Here is a 15,133-nt window from a genome sequence, read left to right on the forward strand (position 1 = left end):
CGTCGGTATGTCCCCAAAGAGGAAGGGATGATGTAGCACAGCTATGGTAAGTATTACCCTTAGTTGTGAGACCAAGGTATCAATCCAGTAGGAGAACGAAGCAACACTACGTAAACGGAACCTGCACACAAAGAACAAATACTTGCAACCCGATGCGTAAGAGGGGTTGCCAATCCCTCCTCGGGAAAAAGATAGATTGGTTTGTATGAGTCTCGCAAAAACACAAAATAAAATAAGTAAAGAAAAAGTGCAGAAAGATAGTTTTGGGTTTTTGGAATAACAGATCTGAAAACAAATGCGGCAAAAAATAGATGGAAGGCAAATATGATAAAAGATAGGCCCAGGGGTCGTAGATTTCACTAGTGGCTTCTCTCGAGAAATAGCACACGATGGGTAAACAAATTACTTTTGGGAAATTGATAGAAGAACAAATAATTATGATGATATCCAAGGCAATGATCAATATATAGGCATCACGTCCAAGATTAGTAGACAGACTCCTGCCTGCATCTACTACTATTACTCCACACATCGACCACTATCTAGCATGCATCTAGTGTATTAAGTTCATGGAGAAACGGAGTCATGCAATAAGAATGATCATACGATGTAGACAAGATTTATTCATGTAGGAATAGACCCCATATTGTAATCCTTCATAGCAAGGATACATGCGTGCCTCTCTGCCCCTTCTGTCACTGGGAGAGGACACCGCGAGATCGAACCCATCACAAAAGCACCTCTTCCCATTGCAAGAAAATCAATCTAGTTGGCCTAACTAAACCAAAGATTCGGAGAAGAAATACGAGGCTATAAACAATCATGCATCTAATAGATAAAAGAAGACTCAAATAATATTCATGTATAAAAATCTGATCATAAACTCGAACTTCGTGGGATTCCGACAAACACACCGCATAGTCATTACATCAAATTGATCTCCAAGAGACCATTGTATTGAGAATAAAAAAGAGAGAAGAAGCCATCTAGCTACTGCCTACGGACCCGTAGGTCTATGGTGAACTACTCACGCATCATCGGAGGAGCACCAGTGAGGATGATGAATTCCTCCCTGATATTGTTCCCCTCCGGCAGTGCCGGAATAGGGCTCTAGATTGGATCTCGTAGTTCTGGAATTTGCGGCGGCTAGAATTGTGTTTCGTCGACTCCCCTAGTGTTTCTGGAATATTTGGGTATTTATAGAGCTGAGAGACGGTGGAGGAGACCCCCGTGGGCGCCACAATCCATCAGGGCCCACTAGGGGCCTCTGGTGCGCACTGGTGTCTTATGGGCCCCACGGGCCTCCCCCCCGGTGCTTCCTTGGCTCCCAAGTTGTCTTCTAGTCCAAAAAAATCTCCAAAAGGTTTCGCTTTGTTTGGACTCCGTTTGGTAGGGATATTCTACGAAGTAAAAAACAAGCAAAAAATAGCAACTGGCACTGGGCACTATGTCAATAGGTTAGTCCCAAAAAATGATATAAAGTTGCGATAAATGATTGTAAAACATCCAAGAATGATAATATAACACCATGGAACAATAAAAAATTACAGATATGTTGGAGTCGTATCAGCATGCTACATGGACATATGATCCGAACGTGATTTTATTATGTGCTTAGCACTACAATACATGTTAATGTAGTATAGTGGTTCACCAAACACTACTGCAGGATGCTGCTAACGCGACACTACAATCAGAGACCCTTCGACAAAACTGTGTGCGATGTATTAATCGCAAACAGTGATGTAAAAAACCATCAAAAAAGGTGCAAAACGTTTGCGATGGCGGATACATCAAACACGATTCAGATTTCAGTTGCTTGTGCGATGCGGGGCATACGATTTAGTTCAATGAACTGTTTGTGATGAGGCAGAAGAACAAAAACGGGCATCCAAATGAAGGCATGTGCGATATATGGCATACAGTTCAGTTGGATTAACTATTTCTGATGAGGCGGAACAACAGAAACGGGCAGCTAGATGAAGGTGTGTGCGATAAACGGCATACAGTTCACTCGGATGAACTGTTTGTGATTAGGCAACACAAAAGAAACGATCAGCCAGATCAAGGTGTGTGCGATATATGGCATACGGTTCACTCGGATGAACTGTTTTCGATTAGGCAACGCAACAGAAATGATTCCGCCATATCAAGGTGTGTGCAATGGAGGGTATACAGTTCATTTCGATAAACTGTTTGTGTTGAGCCAAGAGAACAGAAATGTTTCATGTAAACAAGATGTGTGTGATACACGGCAAACATCCAATTACATAGGTGGCTAGTACACAAATGTCATTTACACACACCAAAGTAAACTATTACATGCATAATTAACTAGGATAAACGATCATCTAATCATCACCTACTTCTTGTGATGCTTGCCGCCACTGCTCTACTAGGATAAACGGAACAATATTCTTTACTGTTAATAGTGTGCTCTGTTGGGCACACAAGTATATGGATCATAGCCTTGGGCGAGCAATGTGCCCGAATGCGTGCTAGCTTGATGTTCCTTCTATGCTAAGTTTCCATTAATTGATGGTGTTTTATGAACACGCCACTGTTTCCCACCATTTCCTCACTAGTTTCCCGCCGCCACCCAGCGATATTGCGCATAAACCTAGGCGACGTGTGACGCACGGAGGCAACAAGCACAACTTGTAGCACATCCACCTTTTCCAAGCATGCCAACCCACAAAAAGGGCCGCCTCTGCCATCAATCTCCTCGACGAGGAAAACGAGAAGGCGCCACGGCCCGTCGAGGCCGAGGCGCTCCCCGGCAAGCGATGGACGATGTCGTGATGCGCCTCATCGCCAGGGTTGAGTAGACCCTTGGCGCATGGCGCTTCAGCGCCGCAAGTCAAGATAGGCATGTTAGCGCCGAGAGGCTACGGTTCGCCGCACAACATGATTGATAGCGCGCCGCACAGCAGGCTAGGCGCATCCACGCTGATAGGCTACGGCTCGCCGCACAACAAGATCGTTGGAGCGCCGCAGAGTGAGAGGCGTGGCGTGCTGCACAGCAAAAGCGGATCCATTGGCACTTGCCTGCTGTCGACAAGGCGTCGCAGCTGGGTACTCGTCCCATCAGTAACCCCATTCCTCCCTAGGAGTGGCCAGAGGCCGTCTGCGTTGTACTTGCACCAGAGATCGGCCGGACACCCGCCACGCCATTCGCATGGGTCGCGTCGTTCGCCTTGTCCGCAGCCCGCTCGATGCCAACGCGCTGGTCGCTAGGCTCGACCGCCTCCTTGGCCCAGGTGTCCACCTGGGCGCAGTAGAGGAACATGGCCGTCGCATCCTCGAGCTGGTGATCTCCGATGAAATAGCCAACCTGGAGCTCGAGATCGTGCTCCAGATGTACCGCGAGCATGTCGACCACTTGGACGTACGCCTACACGAGTTCAGGCAGAGCCAAGAGCTACCGTAGGCAAGGGCTGCTGGCCATGGTCTCATGGACACATTTTATTTTGTTGAGTCGTTTCGACGTGTGTTGGGGATATAACCCCGCAGTCTGACCCGCCCAGGATGGGCCGGGTTACAGCGAATCACAAGTGAAAGCCTATGTAGGCCCAAGAAGATAATATATGAACACTGGAGGCGGCTTACAAGGCGGGCCAGTTTAATGCCCAAGACCCTGACATAGCATCATAGCCCGGAGGTGTAAGCCGCCCGATGGTGACTTGCTTAGCAAGGCAAGACGACTTAGAACCCGAGTTGGTCATGTTGTATGATCCGACTTGGACTCTTGTAAGCCCAGGGCCTCGACCTGTGTATATAAAGGCGAGACCCTGCGGAGGGTAAACTGAAGTTACAATCGGTCGAGAGCTAGGTTAAGCGATTCCGCTCCCTTGTAATCGAGACTCAATCAATACAACACAAAGCAGGAAGTAGGCTTTTACTTCGTCGGTGAGGGGCCGAACCTGGGTAAACTCGTGACTCTCGTCCCATTCAACCCCTTTAAGCTAATCACCATAGCCATGGCCACACACCTAAGTCCTTTCACGAGGGCATCTACCATGACTAAACCACGACAAATGGCGCCCACCGTGGGGCCAGCACATGGTGGTTTCGACTTCTTGAAGGGCTCTTTCCCAGGGATCGAGGGGTACACCGTTGGTATGAGGACCAAGAGTTGCCGCGGCAAGCTCTACATCGACGACGTTGGCTGGGGCCCCGAGGCTAACTCAATCGAGTACGAGTACCGGGTCCCCTTCACGTCTTCATCGGCAAGAACGGCGAATCTGAGCCTGAGCTAGACACCTCCGCTGACCTCTTCGAGTCGGCTCGGCGCGTGCATCATGCCCGGGTTCAACCCGGCCGAAAGCACGTCTTTGTCGGTTTCACGCTAGGCAAGGAACTTGCGGAAGGTTCTGCATCTGGAGGAGAGACTCTCATCTACTCAGATGATGAGTCCTCAACCGGAGAGATGGAGTCAATCTATCAGCTTTAAGACGACGGGCTTGGGGACTATTCCGATGGCAATAGTATTCCGGAGCCCTATGAGCCGCCGTGCAGGCCTACCATTTTTATGGCTGGCACACAGCCGGTTCTAAATTCGTCAACAGCTGCAGCTATGACATCTGGATCGACTGCGGCTACGGCAGCTGGGGCTGGCGGCTCGGCTATACCGCCGGCTCAAGTTTTGTCGGATCTCTTGGGTGCTTTGAAAACCTTACTGACGACAGAGGTCACTGCGACGAATCGGGTAGAGCACAATGCAGAAATTGGAGAGATTTAGGCGGATATCACCAGGGGCTAGGAGGATATCAATGCATAGAATACCAAGATGGCAGTTGAACAGGCTCATATCGCGGCTGAGTCGGAGCATGTGAGGACAGAAGCATGGCGTTTAAGTCTAGATCAGAATGCCTCTAATGCAGTTCTTCATAGAAGTGTAGCAACCCGACCTCAAACGGTCAAGCCTCTGTGTATTTGTACCATCCTTGGATCATTATGCTGGCACACACAGTACATCAATGTATATATCAAAGTGCAATCACATGTATAAATAACATAAAACTGATATATACCTCATAAGTCTCAGCGGAAACAAACAATCGGGTGGAGTCCCATCAACGTCGTTGGCAGGTTGAGTGTAGAACGTAACCCAACAAGGAAACTCACTCATCGTAGAAATAATCCTACAACATGATACGTTGCAGCCGTGTAGGTCAGTACATTGAATGTACCGGCAAGATCACCAATAAGAGAAACAGATGATAAAAGCTATACTATATGCAATATGGCTGTATGGCTCTGTGTCTGAGTTGTTTTGCATAAAAGCTGGTTTTACTTTCCCTACATCAAACGAAAAACAGGAGTATTCACTATAGAGTTTTCTACCATGTCATGGTTCTGCCAACCGATGTCTCATAGCCCATTTCATCATAACTTGCCCATAATTAAGATATCAGTCTCGTGTTGAGAGTTCCGAGATAGATCCAAGTCCAGAGGCTCAAATTTTCCGTAACTGTGGACACAGCTAATCGATTAGGTTTTAACCCTCTGCAAAAGTTTGTACACTTTACCCACAAGATTCGATCCCTCTTTTTACGTTCTCGCACTTCATGATGTCTGAGAACAAGACGACCGAAACATGGTCTCCCAAAGAGTTCCTCTAACCACTGTCCGGTGCCCATCCAATCCTACCATAGTTCTACATATGTTGGCACCGTCCCAGCCAGAGCCACCACTAGGGTGAACCAAGCCAGAGCCCATAGTGACTTGCAGTAGCATAGGTAAGCTTCCGGGCATGAAGTATTCTTCCGTCTCTTTGAGCCTGCATGGAGCTTTCCGCACGATATCACGGCGCTTCTCCGGAATCACTGAGTACTTGGCGCACCATGTACCCTTCTTAACCATTCTCCAGCCAGATGTATATTGAATTCTTGTCTCGAGTCAGTCTTGAGGCCTTAAAGATGCAATCCTTGCAGATGCCATCATGGAGTTTTCATCATTGACGTATAGTCCTCCTTCATCACACCACTCCCGGATCTCTCATACCAGACCTCGTCTACGATAGCGTAGCATTAAAACTATATACGTCCCGAGCTTGGTAACAGGGAGATGGGTTCCTACCTCGTGCTTCTACCCAACTACAAGATTCAATATACTACTGGAGGGATTATGAATGGTGACACTAGATGCAATAAAAACATAGGTATGAATAACATGGTCAAAGTGAACGCCTGGTAATACTTGATGAAGATTATATCGCTCTCAAAGAAATCCTGATAGTACTATTCATCACTCTCCGAGGAAAATCTATATAGTCAAACATTGCATTCACATAAGCAATCATTCTAGCAAGCAATACTAACACTCAAAATAACAATTAAAACAACAAAGAGTACACAATAATAAAACTCAAACAAATTCCAAAGAACCACAAATAAAACTACAAAGAAAACTACTAAGGAAAGTCTAAGACTTTACTACAAACAACTAATATAGTAATGCGCTAAGTAAAAACTTAACAACAATTAAAACACTAAACTAATAAGTTAACAGAAAATAAAAAAGTAAAACAACTAATTTAACATTTTCCATAAACTTTTAGTAGCAAAAATAAACAAATAAAAAACTTTTATAAAACTCTAACTATGACCTATACAAGTTTTCAAACAAAACTAAAGAAAATAAATTTTTAAAATAAGAATAAAATTGTCTACTGTTAAATAACAGAAACAAAACTAAATTTTCCAAAAGTGACAATTTTTTTTAATTAAAAACATTTAAAGATTAAAGAAAAGAAAATAACACTAAACTATGTAAAACAACACTACTTTGCTTAAAACCCTAATTGAAAATATACTAAAAATAAATATCTATATGCTACTGGATAGACAAGACAATAACAAAATAGTAGGAAAAAGAATCAATCAATTTTTTTATATAAAAGTTAAGATATGGCCAAAATAGTGATTTGAACAAATATCAGCAAATTCAAATTTAAACTACTCAAATTTGAAATCCAATTGTTCTAACGGAAACTTAAAGAAATTTTGAATCTAAGCAAAAAGAATCACTCAATTTGGACTTAAAACCTAAAAGATATTAACAATCTAAAACAGAAACTATTTCTATAAGTAAAAAAAAAACAGAAAAGAAAAAAACAAAAGGGCGCTAGCTACGTGGCCTACTGCTATTGGGCTAGGGAGGTGGGTGATCTGTAACTAAACGGCGCTTGGCCGAGACTAAACAGAAACGTGCATGTGCATTAATTAATAGAAAACTGATGAACCGGTTCGATCTAAACCAAACTAAAACCGATCTAAACCATAATAAAACCTATCTATTCATGGATCTAATCTAAGCCGTTAGATTAGGATCGGACGGGGAGGCTTTCGCTGGCGCATACAGAGGGTAGGTCGACGACTATGGATGGCGGGTGTGGCTCGGGCGTCGGGGGCGATGACGGAGTGCCCGGATGGGTGCGATGGCGCGCGAGTGTCGCGGTGGTGGTGTAGATGGAGCTTGGGGATGACCGGACGGCGCGGAGCGAAGTGGCAGAGCTTTTGTGAACTCCCGTGCTCCGGCGGGGTGCAGGGGGCGTCGGGTATCGAGGGGGCAGCAGCTCCTGTGGTTCTCCGGCTTGTCCGAGAGCACGAAGAGGTGCGGCGCGGCAAGGCAGACGCGATGGTGGTGGTAGAGGCGTCGTGAGGGTCCTCTGGTGACGACGAACAGCGGCTGGAGCGGCGGGCTGCTCCGATGAGATCCGGTTGGTGTCGTGGGCGTCGTTGTCGTCGAGTCTGCACGAGAAGAAGGGTCGGGGACATGCGGCACACTGAGGAGGAGCGAACATAGGAGAGGAGGGACTCGGAGAACCTTCGGTGGCGGCGGAATCGAGCGGTGAAAGGAGCTTCTCGTGATGGAACTCCGGCGAGATCGTATCAGGGTGTAATGGAATCGAGAGGTTCCAATTTTTCCGAAAATCTGATGAGGAGGAGGAGCGCAGTATTTATAGGGGGAAAGTCTTGCGGGAGGGGAAACGATCGAGTTATCTTCGCGAGAAAATCGGCCGGCGAGGCGTGCGGGGCGCGGCCTCTGTCCATGGCGTGGAGAAGACGATGATGACAGGCGGGGTCCACCTGTCGGTCGCTGTGAGAAAAAAACGCTTCGCGTGCGAGAATGGGCTGAAACTGACAGATGGGCCGTGAGGTGAGCGGGAAGAGAGAGAGAGAGAGAGAGAGAGAGAGAGAGAGAGAGAGTGGTCGGGCTGACTCGCTGGTGGGCTGCGGCCATTTTCAAAAAAGTCTTCCCTATTTAATTAAAACAAAGACAGAAAACTAAAACAAAAAAATAGAATAATATTTAACATAGGCATATTATATACCAAAATTTTCAGAAAAAGATTTCCTAAAACATGAACTATTTGTCAAGTTCAAATAAAATCAACAAAATTTCAAAAGAGGAAAACTGTGCTACTGTTGCAATAAAACCCTATAGAAATCGTTTTTAAAATACCAAAATTGTTTCAAATTTATTTTCTCCTAATTTTCCATTGAAGGGAATCATTTTACCCTTATTTAAATTTATTATTTTTAGGACAAAAATAATTTGAATACAAGCCAAATAACTCCTAAATGGTTTTGAATTTGAATTTCAAACCACTTCCAAAACTTTTCTGTTTTTCCACATTCAAAGTATATTATAAATGCCTCTAGATTTTTGAAGTGTCATATTACTTCTCTCATTTTGAATAACTTTGAGAGAATTTGAATTCGTGAAGATCAAAATGCTATATGACAGTTCTGGGAAAGTCCTTTTATTCCCTCTCATACAACTTTCAAAAGTTTCAAATTTCCACTCAATTTCACACAATCTATCACACAACAAGTAGACAAACAACCATATTTATTTATTTAATATAACATTCCAAAATTTAGAATTTTGGAATGTTACAAACTACCAGCCTTAAAATGAATCTCGTCCTCAAGATTCGAAGATGCTAGAAAGAAGGTTAGGGTTGGAGGGTCGTCTTGAAATTCCATTGATTGTCACAACGGTCCTGGGGTGCTACCACCCTTAGAAGCTTGGTTACTATTCCGTCAAAACTCATGTACTCCATCCTTTGGGTTGGCATTTTCGGTCTTCACAGAGCTTCGGGATAACTCCTACTCTGGGGCTCTTCCGGTAGAGGCATGACCTTTTCCTCAATATCTTGTGTTCTTTCATCATGGTAAGGTTCTTCCGAGACCAGATCTTCTCAGTTGACGGGTATGTCGTCAATACTAAACAATTGTCAAAAATCTCATGGTGGTTAACATTAAGTGGTTTCTCGTGCAGGAAAACGGGTCTGGGTTGAATCTCACCGTATAACCTACGATTGGCAACGGTTGCATGTACATGGATTCCATCGTTCTACCATTCTATGGTTTTATGGCATGTCATGTCGACACTCTTCTAGGGTTTTAAGGCTCTATGATTTTCCATCAACATATGATAGCTCATGATAGAAGTCTCCGGTATGGGGGCCAATCCATCCCGTACTTGAATCATTACTAGATACGCAGACAGCAAATCATGTATTCTAACATTTGGGCATACTCACAAGCATTGCAGAAATTCTCTTGTCGACAAACTGAGTTCGGATAAATCCATTGATTCTGCAAGCTGAAACATCTATCATTACTTCACCACTCTCAGGTTTTCGTATCCTCCTAAGAAACATGTGCTGATGGAATCACAACTTCTTCCAGATTTCTTCCTGCAATAAGGTAGTGTTGGTCCTTATCAAATCCTAGGCATGTGGGTTGTGGCCCACTTCAACACTTGTACAACTGTAACTCATCCTTGGAGTTACTATTGTTCCATATTCCAACATTGCACCCCTAATAGTGTTTCATTCCATCATATCAAAAACAATATTCCGACTTATTTTGTTCAAACTCCATTCTGTGGAATATCATTAACCTTTCCATGGGTCAAGTGTCCTTACAGGATACTACCATCCTTGAAATGCACAAATTCTTCCATGGGCCATATTTCTCATATCCTCGAATCTGGTCCAAATCTGTGTTCATAGAGTATCAACTCATACATTTCAACATATGAAATTAGTAGACCTTAACTTTATTTATTTCATGAATTCGTTAAAATATCTGAGCACCCATTACATAACTCAACTCATCATACTCATGTGCTTCCTACTACACATATTACCAATATCAAAATTCCAACTACTCAGCTCCAGCTTTCATCTCGTCGGGACATAAGTAGCATAATGTCCTGCTTGCCTGCAACGAAAACAAATAACTTCCGATAAGTCCTTGGGCTTCTTAGGGATGGTGTCTGCTCTTTGGGTCCTTTGCTTCTTCTCTGGACATTTATCAGCGTAATGGCCTAAATCCTCGCACCTGTAACAAGTGATATGACTCAGGTCCTTCTCCGCATAAATTGGGTTGTTCTGGGATGCCTTCGTTTTCTCTTCTTGGATTTCTTCATAATGATCAGAGCTTCTATTTCCTGAGGGGCAAACTTCAATTCTGCTATCGGGAAGTCTCCGAGATACTCTTTTCTTTCCTTTGTGCAATATTGGGAATACTATCCTTCTTCTCCACATGAATAGCAAGCGCTGGAGTAAAATCTGATTAGGCCTTCTTCTTCAGGGTCTTCAACAACTTTCTTCATCATAGGTTATTCTAAACTTTCCTTGAGGGCTTCTTTCTGCTGATTGGTAATTTCTTGTACTTCGGGGTAAAAGTAACACTGAGTAGGGTAGTGCGTAGTTCCTACGCACAGGAAACAAGTAATTTGCCCAGTCGGACATTCTTCGGCTGGGTGATTTTCCTTGCAATGAGGGCATCCATCCTTGTGTTCTCCCTGGGTGTGTCCTATTTTTTCGTAAATCTTGCAGGCAAAAAGTTCCTTCTTCGGGCTATCATGCTTCTGGATAAGACGGGATCTCAACAGAGTCTTCTTAAATTCCTCCCAAGTTTTTGCTCCGTTGCATCCTTGTATGGCTTGATGCATTTTCCACCAGGTTGCAGCACTCACGGTAAAATACTGAAGAGCATATTGAACCTCATACTTCCTTGCAATCAAATTTTTCCCGAAGTGATTCTCCATGTTTTGAATCAATAGCTCTGCCTCCAACTGAGTCATCGCTCCAGAGAATACCAGTCCAACTTCATTCATCGTCTCTATTGGGTTCAAGGGTTTTTGGGATGAGATACAGGAGATATAGGGAGGGATACACACAATACAAACAATAGTTTTGAAAAAGAAGGTTTTATTTGTTGCTCTCAGAAAAACATCAAACAATGACAGCTCACAAATCATCACATCTAACGCAAGTATATAACAGGGGTTTGGTCTTCCAAAGGTCAAGTAAATCTTCAGAGTCTTCAAATTCTTCAAGTCTTCAGAGTCTTCAACTGTTGTAGCTTCAACTCTCTGCATGGTGAAATCCTCTTTACTCTGAAGAGGTCATCAGTTGTCCGATATCTTGTCCTTCTTGGAGCGGCTTCAGTTGATCCTCCGTGTGGTCAAAACGGAAAGGGGTATATTCTAACTATATGAGGTAAGGGGAAATATTTGATAAATCAGAAAAGATGAGAAGTAAAGGATCTTTTTGAAAATATAGTTTTGGAGATATCTTATCCTAGGGCTTTCGAGTTTCTAGGGTCACGTCCTACAGTCAACATGTGCTCTCGTACCATCTCTTTAGTGACCCGACCTCAAACGGTTAAGATTTTGTGTATCTGTGCCATCCCTGGATCAGTATGCTGGCACACACACACTACATCAATGTATATATCAAAGTGCAATCACATGTATAAATAACGTAAAATTGATATATACCTCATAAGTCTCAGTGGAAACAAACAATCGGTTGTGGAGTCCCATCAACGCCATCGGTAGGTTTAGTGTAGACCGTAACCCAACAACGAAACTCACCCTTCGTAGAAATAATCCTGCAACATGATACGTTGCAGCCGTGTAGGTCAGTACATTGAATGTACTTGCGAGATCACCAATAAGAGAAACCGATGATAAAAGCTATACTGTATGCAATATGGCTGTATGGCTCTATGTCTGAGTTGTTTTGCATAAAAGCTGGTTTTATTTCCCTAAATCAAAGGAATAACAGGAGTATCACTATAGAGTTTTCTACCATGACATGGTTCCGCCAACAGATGTCTCATAGCCCATTTCATCATAACTTGCCCACAATTAAGTTATCAGTCTGGTGTTGAGAGTTCCGAGATAGATCCAAGTACAGAGGCTCAAATTGTCCGTAACCGAGGACACGACTAATCGATTAGGTTTTAACCTCTGGAGAGGTTTGTACACTTTACCCGCAAGATTCGATCCCTCTTTTTACGTTCTCGCACTTCATGATGTTTGAGAATAAGACAACCGAAACATGGTCTTCCGAAGAGTTCCTCTGACCACTGTCCGGTACCCATCCAATCCTACCGTAGTTGTACATCTGCTGGCACCGTTCCATTGAGAGTCACCACTAGGGTCAACCAAGCCAGAGCCCATAGTGACGTGCGGTTGCACAGGTAAGGTTCCGTGCATCAAGTATATTTGAGCCTAGGTGGAGCTTTCCGCACGATATCACAGCGCTTCTCCGGAACCAGAGTACTGGGCGCACCATGTACCCTTCTTAACCATTCTCCACCCAGATGTATATTTAATTCTTGTATTGAGTCTTGAAGTCTTGAGTCTTCAGGCCTTGAAGATGAAGTCCTTGCAGATGCCGTCATGGAGTTGTCGTCATTTACATATGGTCCACCTTCTTCACACCACTCCCGAATCTCTCATACCAAATCCCGTCTACGATAGCGTAACATTAAAACTATATACGTCCCGAGTTTGGTAACAGGGAGATGGGTTCCTACCTCGTGCTTCTACCCAACTACAAGATTCAATATACTACTGGAGGGATTGTGAATGGTGACACTAGATGCAATAAAAACATAGGTATGAATAACATGGTCAGAGAAATCCTGATAGTACTGTTCGTCACTTTCCGAGGAAAACCTATATAGTCAAGCATTGCATTCACATAAGCAATCACTCTAGCAATCAATACTAACACTCAAAATAACAATTAAAACAACAAAGAAACTCAATAATAAAACTCAAACAAATTCCAAAGAACCACAAATAAAACTACAAAGTAAACTACTAAGGAAAGTCTAAGACTTTACTACAAACAACTAATATAGTTTTGCCCTAAGTAAAAACTTAACAGCAATTAAAACAGTAAACTAATAAGTTAACAGAAAATAAAAATGTAAACCAACTAATTTAACATAAAGTATTTTCCAGAAACATTTACTAGCGAACAGAAACAAATAAAAACCTTTTATAAAACTCTAACTATGACCTATACAAGTTTCCATACAAAACTAAAGAAAATAAAATATTAAAATAAGAATAAAATTGTATACTGTTAAAAAACAGAAACAAAACTAAAATTTTCAAAAGTGACAAAAAGTTTTAATTAAAAACATTTAAATACTAAAGAAAAGAAAAGAACACTGAACTATGTAAAACTACACTGTTTTGCTTAAAACCCTAATTTAAAATAAACTAAAAATACATCTTTATATGCTACTGGATAGACAAGACAATAACAAAACCGTAGGAAAAAGAATCAAACAAAAATATTTTATAAAACTCAAGATATGGCCAAAATAGTGATTTGAACAAATATCAACAAATTCAAATTTAAACTACTCAAATTTGAAATCCAATCATTCTAACAGAAATGTAAAGAAATTTTGAATCTAATGCAAAAAGATTCACTCAATTTGGACTTAAAACCTAAAAGATATTAACAATCTAAAACAGAAACTATTTCTGTAAATAAAACAAAAATAGAAAAGAAAAGAAAAAAACAAAACGGGCACTAGCTACGTGGCCTACTACTATTGGGCTAGGGAGGTGGGCGATCTGTTACTAAATGGCGCTCAGCCGAGACTTAACAAAAACGTGCACGTGCGTTAATTAATAGAAAACCGACGAACCGGTTTGATCTAAACTGAACTAAAACCGATCTAAACAAAAATAAAACCTATCTATTCGTGGATCTAATCTAAGTCGTTAGATTAGGATCGGACGGGGAGGCTTTCGCCGGCGCTTACAGAGGGGAGGTCGACGGCGATAGACGGCGGCGGCGGCTTGGGCGTCGTGGAGGACGGCATTCCGGTGGTCGGGGGCGACGACGGAGTAGATGGATAGGTGCGGTGGCGCACGAGCATCGCGGTGGTGGTGTAGATGGAGCTCGGGGATGACCGTATGGCGCGGGGCGGAGTGGCGGAGCTTCTGTGAACTCCCGTGCTCCTGCGGGGTGCAGGGGGCGTCGGGTGTCGAGGGGCAGCGGCTCCTGTGGTTCTCCGGCTCGTCCGAGAGCACAGAGAGGTGCGGCGCGACAAGGTGGACGCGGTGGTGGTGGTAGAGGCATCGTCAGGGTCCTCTGGTGACGACGAACAGCGGCTGGAGCGGCAGGAAGCTCCTGTGAGATCCGGTTGGCGTCGTGGGCATCGCTGTCGTGCGAGTTTGCACGAGAAGAAGGATCAGGGAGATGTGGCGCGCCGAGGAGGAGCGAATAGAGGAGAGGAGGGACTCGGGGGACCTTCGGTGGCGGCGGAATCGAGTGGTGACAGTAGCTTCTCGTGATGGAATTCCGCCGAGATCGGATCAGGGTGTAACAGAATCGAGAGCTTCCATTTTTTGCGAAAATTGGAGGAGGAGGAGCGCAATATTTATAGGGGGTAGTGTTGCGGGAGGGGAAAGGATCGAGTGATCTTCACGAGAAAATCGGCTAGCGACGCATGCGGGGTGCGGCCTCTGTCCATGGCGTGGAGAAGACGATGATGACAGGAGGGGTCCGGCTGTCGGTGGGTGTGAGAAAAAACAAACGCTTCACGTGCGAGAATGGGCTGAAATTGACAGATGGGCCATGGGGTGAGCGGCAAGAGAGAGAGGGAGGGAGGGAGGGAGAGAGAGAGAGAGAGAGAGAGAGAAAGAGAAAGTGTGTGTGGTTGGGCCGACTCGCTAGTGGGTTGCGACCATTTTCAAAAAAAATATTTTCCCTATTTAAATAAAATAGATACAAAAAATTAAAAAATTAAAAAAGAATAATATTTAACAACAGCATAGTATATACCAA

The sequence above is a fragment of the Triticum aestivum genome, chromosome 4D, assembly GCF_018294505.1.
Source record: "Triticum aestivum cultivar Chinese Spring chromosome 4D, IWGSC CS RefSeq v2.1, whole genome shotgun sequence".
NCBI classification, from domain to species: domain Eukaryota; kingdom Viridiplantae; phylum Streptophyta; class Magnoliopsida; order Poales; family Poaceae; genus Triticum; species Triticum aestivum.